The sequence below is a fragment of the Montipora foliosa genome, chromosome 3 (assembly GCF_036669935.1).
Source record: "Montipora foliosa isolate CH-2021 chromosome 3, ASM3666993v2, whole genome shotgun sequence".
In the NCBI taxonomy this organism is placed as follows: Eukaryota; Metazoa; Cnidaria; class Anthozoa; order Scleractinia; family Acroporidae; genus Montipora; species Montipora foliosa.
Window position 1 is genome coordinate 57,593,635 of NC_090871.1, and position 7,500 is coordinate 57,601,134.

Here is a 7,500-nt window from a genome sequence, read left to right on the forward strand (position 1 = left end):
CATGTAGTAACAAATATAGGGGATTAATATATGGATCTCTCTATACCCACCCCCTTATTGACCTTATTCGCCACTTGCAGATGCCTTGTTCTTCAAACGGTGCCACTACAAGAACGCAATAGTGGTCGGTTGTTCTGTAGTTACTCTCTCGTCACCTGTATACCTACATGTACATGTACTGTACCTTCAGTGGTTTCTCATGTCCAAACAATGTCACATGACTTGTTCAGTAATGTGAAGCCCTTTATACCAATTCATAAAAAGATTTAACCAGTCAGTCAATAACCGCCCAGCATATATTCAGCTGTATTCCACATTGCTTGTGCAGGGTGATATGTAGCTATTTCCTATGACATGGTATGCAAGCTTTCTCACTTGTTAGTTGTCACTTGCTTGTTTGCATGCATGTACATTTATGTGAGCCATTACAAAAAAAATTCAGTTGTCTTGTAGGGTATTCCATAGTAGACTACTCAAAAGCATTTGCATTACTAGCATTTTTCATGAAACATTATAAATCTACCATACATGTACATGTACGTACTGTTACATATTAGAGCTAGCCATCTAAATATACCAATCATATTGTGATGCAGTTAATATTGCAATTTCTCCCACCAAAACCTCAAATTTTATTTGATGAGTACCGGTTCATAACAATACACAAAAAGCCATCTTGTGGAATTGTTATAATTATCTCAAAACTTTTGTTTTAAGGGACAATTTTTGGCATGATTGTTCCACTGTTTTAAGGATGGTGCCTACTTTTGTTATTGCGCATACGTTCTGCGCATCTCGAGATACTCGGATATCCTATCGGTATATACAGGGATATTTTTGCGCAGTTTAAAACTATGCGGAGAAAGTAGATCTTAGTAAGTGTCCTTGGTATCCAAAAAGAAAATTGGGGGTAACCATGCATTTTTGAGAGATAATTATGCTTCAGTTTGAGAAAGAACTCCATACATTGCTTTGTATTATAGAGCTTTTTACAAATATTATTCATCAATTATCTTTGAAAGATGCATGGTTACCGCCACTTTTCTTCTTGGATTTCAATGACACTTGTTAAGATCTACATTTCCCGCATAATCACACACCGGGGAAAAAATATCTTTAATTAGTAGGCACTGTCCTTAATTGGATATGGGAAATCTCACAAAATAGTGCTTTGAGTGCTTCATGCCCAGGCACCCTAACAAAAAGAGCAAATTTATGGGTGAAATACAAAAGTAGTTTTGAGTTGTACCCTTCAAACACTAATTCAGACATCAATACGAAAATATGAAAAATTTAACAATAAATAATAAGTATCGCGATCTTCTTATAGTTTTGCCTATGCGCGAGCCGTCAATATTTCGTGTTATTGCCGTCTCACTTTTGCGGCCTGTGATCGGTTCTAATGTTGAAATTGACGTCGTTGCACTGAATTGGCTTGCTGATGTATGCAAACAAATACGATTTGCAGGTAGAAAGAATTGAAATCTCAATCAGGCGCCGGTTGATTAGTTTACAGTTTTATATTTTCTCCCAACTAGCCATCAATATAATGTGGTATTGCCGTCTCAAAATCGCAATTTGTTTTTATTATTGATTTTATTACATGTACAAAATGGTCAGTTTGGAAAGATGGACACTTTAGGAGGTTGTCACAGGCTTGCAGATAAGTTTGTAAGGCAGGGTGTCAACAAGGAATTCCAGCAGATCAAATTTCCACAGCTCCTACCATAATGATTATGTTGGGTCATGAAGCTGACCTTGTAGGGTTTTCATGCATATGTCCATATTTTGTTTCAGGGCAATGTATTAGTTCTATGGCAGCTAAAGAGGGCAGGTGGAGATTGTCTTGGATGGGACTTTTCCAAAAGGTAGGCAACCGTTATTTAAGGAAACTCCTGTATTTTTAAAAGTACCATGGAAACACTACTTGTATGTACACTGCGCAGAGACCAATAAGATAAATTGTTTTGTGCACTCATTCGAATTGAGACTGTATGTAGATTTTGTGATGTCTATCAACATTAATGTTGATAGCTCATGTATAATAAATATTAAAAACTTGATCATTGTATAATACAATTCAGAAGTTTTCATTGGCCTTGCCATCGTGGTATATGAGCTAATGCGCCGATCAACTCGAAACTTCCAAATTCCTCACTCCCCGGGCACAGAAGATAGTCAAATGCCCGTTTCGATTTGATCGGCGCATAATAGACCATGCTCTACAAAAATATGGAAAGCGTACATGTCAGCTAAAAATATACAGTTACACAATAAAGTCGGTAAGAGTTCTTTCTATTTTGGGGGCGTTTTTAATAAAATGTTATTATTCCATTCACGATTGTTGGATATGAAAAAATTACATCTTGATTAGCCAACTTGGGGGGCTTCGCACCTCGTTGGCTTCAATGTATCTGTCATATCTAATGCATGCTCATGGAATAATCAAATATCATGAAGGAAAATTCTTGTTCAAAACAATGGCAGTCACCCAGGTGGAAATCTTATAAAGATCTTACAAATATTCTTGTTAGGTTTCTTAACAAGATCTTATCTTACCTCTTAGCTAAGGGCGCGTTCGATTGACCGTATTCCAGAATAGGAATACATGAAATAGAAGTTAGAAACCCTGCGCTTTTACGGAGATTCACGTTAAAATTGTGAAAGAACTGCTAACATGCTATTTTAAATTATTATCCTTGTTGCTTCAAAACGCTCTAGATATACAGTTGTACCGTTTTAAATCATCACTCCAAGTATTCTTATTCCAGAATAGGGTCAATCGAACGCACCCTAAGGGTTTTGAAAATGTCCGGCCAATTTCACATTATGATCGGACACGATGACCGAACATCTCACCAGCACATCTTGAGTTACCTCTCTTCAAGGTGTTGTCTGTCAATACATTATGTCCGGTCCAATTTGTCAAATGTCCGACCAAAATGAAGATTTGAAAGGACATATGTCCTGTGAATAAAGAAAAATTATTTCCAGCACTGATAAGGTGGTTTTTTTTTGTTACCAGGTCATATCGTTTATGTCATCAGGTTTAGCAAGTAGAGCAGATCCATTTAGTAATATTAACACTTTTTGTGCCAGTTATACCTTCCTCCAACAAACCTTGCGAATATTTATCACAATATTTGATACTGTTACACTTAGAAACAGATGATTTGAACCATAACTGATCACAGCAAGTGCATATACGTATATTCAGGGCCATGTGTTATCTTATCACGAAAAAGACTGAATCACTTTTGACATGGAATGTCCAATAGAGTCTTGACCTTGACAAATTTCAGTTTGGTTTAGCCTTGATCTCTGCATAGCTTTCCTTAAATGGTTTTATGCTTTTCTGTTTAGCACTCTGATATGTTCTGGATTGCTTTTCTTTTCCTATTCCCTTGCTGCTTCAATATTTTCAGATCTGTTTTGGCGTTTTTCGTTGTTTTTAGAAACAGATTATTTGAACCATAACTGATCACAGCAAGTGCATATATATTCAGGGCCATGTGTTATCTTATCACGAAAAAGACTGAATCACTTTCGACATGGAATGTCCAATAGAGTCTTGACCTTGACAAATTTCAGTTTGATTTAGCCTTGAGCTCTGCATAGCTTTCCTTAAATGATTTTATGCTTTTCTGTTTAGGTCTCTGATATGTTCTGGATTGTTTTTCTTTTCCTATTCCCTTGCTGCTTCAATATGGATTCAACTCCAGCAGCATGCACATTCATGTGATAGGAAGGATCATTGTATAACTGGTGGGCAACAGAAGAAAAGAAGCATGAACCATCTGAGGTACTTTCTAGTGACTTCAATCCTTTTTGAGCTAATCGAGCCTATAACAGTGCTATAGAAGGAATTCTCAGTATTGTATGTGCTGTATGTATACTCGTTCCATGAGCAACAGGGCCTGGGTTCGATTCAATGCCTCCTGATATCAATAGCTCTTCTCTTGATAGACAATAATTCTCATTTTGTTGGATCAATTTTGTCGAATGCGTAGAAGCAGATTGATCTTGAATACGCAATAGAAATGACAAGTCTTTTTTGTGTTTAGCAGTCCTGCGGATGATAAGATAGAAATGACGATTAGCATATCCTACTCTCGAAGATTGTTACGTCTGAGTTTCGGTCTAGGTATGGAGATATAATATTTTCCAAAAGCAAGAGATAAACACTTTCTCAACCCAGACGAGCTCGGTACGTTCTTATTTGAATAATGCACCATACACTTTCTAATTACCTTGTCTTTCTGAAACAAGCTCGACGTTTTCTTGTAAGGAATTAATCCTGGAAGGTTCTCTGTTCCGGGGAGCATGTGCCGTGCCTCAGCCCTTGCTCTATAGCAGGAGATTGGTACGGATTTCTCATCAGTTTTCGTTACATAATCAGTGACCGAGTCTTTCGACAGTCCTTTATTATGGTCCACCACACAAGTACTAATGTCTGGAAGCATGAATTGCTTGGTTGCCTCACTGTTTTTCATGTCACGGATGTTGTTCAAGTTGTATTCATGTGGCTTTGATGACTCAGCTTGCAAAACTTAGTGATAGCTTTGATAAACATTGGCATACTTTGAAAGCTTCGATGTTACTCTCCAAATGGAAGTCACCTTCCACATGGAATTTGTTTATCCCCCGTGAGCTTAGGGAATGAACAAGCACTGTCCTCTCACCATACTGTCTGTCGATTCCATTTCTACATGTATTAAAGTCTTCGCGTTGATCAGTGAAAGGCGGTGCACAATTAATTGCACCAATCTGTACTTGTTCAGAATATTTTGCTTCACCTTCGAAGAAAGCCATTTCTTTCATTCTTCCGTTTCGTGCTTCTAAATGCAGCGAAGGTGCTCAAACACTTAAGTGTAAAAGCGACATACAGCAATGGCGGCGCACAACCTCGCGAACAGGAAGTCACAGCTTTCTAAGCTCTGTTGTGATTATCCATCCTGATTGGCTTATTAGATCGAACTTCCGGTTACGCAGGAGTGACACATTTGCATAAAGAACCTCACCAAAACTCGTGGATATATCCACGAGTAAAAACGAAGGACTTTTCTCTTCTATTCTATGTATTCCTCCTCCGGAATATGGTCAATCGAACGCACCTCAAGACTTGCAACAAACTTACAAGGTCTTGTGAGATTCCTACAAGATTCTAACTTGTAAGATACATGTTTCTTGCAATAATTCCTTTAGCTTCATTATTCAGTTTCACTTACACAGGAGCTTACACAGGACCTTATGAATGGCAAAGTGATTTGTTACATCATTCATTGAAATGAAATTACATAAATTGATTGATTGACTGTTGTGAATCTTTTCTAGGGCCTACATGTACCTCAACCACAAGATGCAGTGCTGAAGGAAATTGTTCATTGAAATTTAATTCGAGGAAATTTCCTGAGATGCAAGAAGCAGACAGTTCTGACTGCAAGTTGTGATGCAGTTGTGAATAATTATTGATGTTTTTCTGTCAAAAATTGGGAGGGTAGAGGTTTCATTGCCATTCTGGATACACCTTGTGAACATTATTAGATCAAACTGTTGACATTAACTGGGTCAAGTGTATTTGTTCCAGACATCAGGTAATTGAGTCGAACGCCCTCACATTGAACTGGATGAACACAAGGGAGAGATTTTCAGTGCAACAATCAGTGACTTCTCTGTTCATATACTGTAATTTCTTTGACGAAAATCAAGATAGATTTCACTGTCCCTTGGGTCTGAGGAAATTGTCAGTCATCTGATAATAAACACATCTGCATGATTGTGACAACAATGATTAAAAGATCAATGTAATTTAAATACTACTCAATTACATTCAGTAAATTTGTTTTAGGAAACTCTGCAGTATTTTCCATCTGTGCGTGCGTGCACAGTACTGGCTTTGACAGTCGCTTTGACAGAGAGTATTACTTCTAGCTTTGGTCTCGTTAATAATAACGTTTTTATGAGTTGCATAGATGGTTTATAATTTGAAGCCGGGCCACCTCCGATATCGGATCGCCAAAAATTTTGTTGTGTCTTCATAGATATAATCGCGCCACATTGCGTTTTCATAATTATTGTAGCTATACAGGAAAAATGTTATTGAGCACCTACCTATCAGTAGACTCAGTTTCTTCCAGTAAAAATGTATCCGAAGATTTCTTGAAAACAAGGTATTGCTGCGTAATCTGTATTTAGCGGACAGCAATATGGAATCGGTTTGTTTAATAATGATAAAGAATTAATAGTTTTTTTTTATGGTGACGTGCCTGTCCTCTTATAGATCATAGGTAAGAACCAATCAAAATGCTTGCATTATTTAGCTTATTATATAAAGATAAATAGACAACCGCGGAAGCTTTAAAATTAAAGCTCTCGAGCTGAACCAGATAACACTTTTATAAATGAATTCCAAAAAATAAGACTGCACTGAAACGTGATCCGTGAAAATTATCAAAACACATTAAGCCTAGGGGGCTTATATATTTGCGGCCTATATTGGAAAAATACATAATATAGTACATGTATTGGGGGCCTATATTAGAGGCATGAGGAGTCGTCATGGTAACTATTACAATCAATCATACGTTCAAGCCAGGTGGTGTGCCAAATTTGGGGTCTGGGGCATTTCACTATTTTTATCCGCACTTCCCCCCTCCCCCATGGAGGGCATTTTTCCGACGGGTCTCTCCTCTGAAATCGGATTCCGACAGGTCCCTATTATTACTGGGTTGCGGTATGGCAATCCCAGTCGGAAAATTGGTAGATTTTTTTTATTTTCCGTGTCGGTAAAAGTCTTGCCTGTCACTCCCCTGGTAAGTGGTGTCTGTGCATAGAGCCTTCTACGCATATTTTCTTAGGATCGAGAGGGTAGTGGAAATGCGTAGATTTCTCCGGTGGACACAGTAGAATCGTTAACTTAACCTGCAATGGCGTCGAAAGTCATGTAACACAAATGGCGTTTTAGTGGATCATTAAACAAAATATACCCTTATGGAGCTCAATAATGGAAAGTCAGTTGGATAAACTAGGCAGGCGGTGAAATACAAACACCTGGAATCTTAAAAGCGACGAGTAATGAACTTCGACAACAATCTATCGCCCGTCGAGCCGAAATCAAAGTGAGCTGTATTTCTAAAATAATATTTTACCAAGTGTGCTGTTATGTAGAACACTGAAACCAAATGGAAAATTCTCTGGTAACTTATGGGTTCAACAAAGACAGAGAACGAATCGAACACCTTACGTGGATCTGTGATCAACTCTGCACAGTCTTCAGGTAAAAAAAATAATTGGAAATGTGACCCCAAGATATATTTGAAAGAAAGTTTGTCGTGTATTTTGTGCTTCATTATTCAAGGAAAAGGTTCTTCATGTAAACGGTTTGATCCTGAAATTTAGTTTGTTGCAATATTCCGCATATTTGACACGATCGAGTTTCTTCTCTTCACGCACGTAATGAAATAGAAGTGCTTTTTGCCTCTAATAGCAAATATGTTGTTT

At 37.7% G+C, this 7,500-nt stretch overlaps 1 protein-coding gene and 1 long non-coding RNA gene across 2 annotated transcripts in view; one reads left to right on the plus strand and one right to left on the minus strand.

Annotated features, from left to right (window-relative positions):
• Positions 1-6,189, minus strand: part of LOC137997757 (uncharacterized) — a 414,333-nt gene extending 408,144 nt beyond the window's left edge. The window contains exon 1 of the mRNA XM_068843991.1: positions 6,112-6,189. The gene's annotated coding sequence lies outside the window, so the exon portion shown is untranslated. The remainder of the gene's footprint in view (positions 1-6,111) is intronic.
• LOC137997780 (uncharacterized) lies at positions 1,792-5,632 on the plus strand. The gene is made up of 3 exons (XR_011122581.1): positions 1,792-1,868; positions 3,653-3,802; positions 5,335-5,632. It is a non-coding gene; the product is annotated as an uncharacterized lncRNA (long non-coding RNA).
• Positions 6,190-7,500: the final 1,311 nt, after the last annotated feature.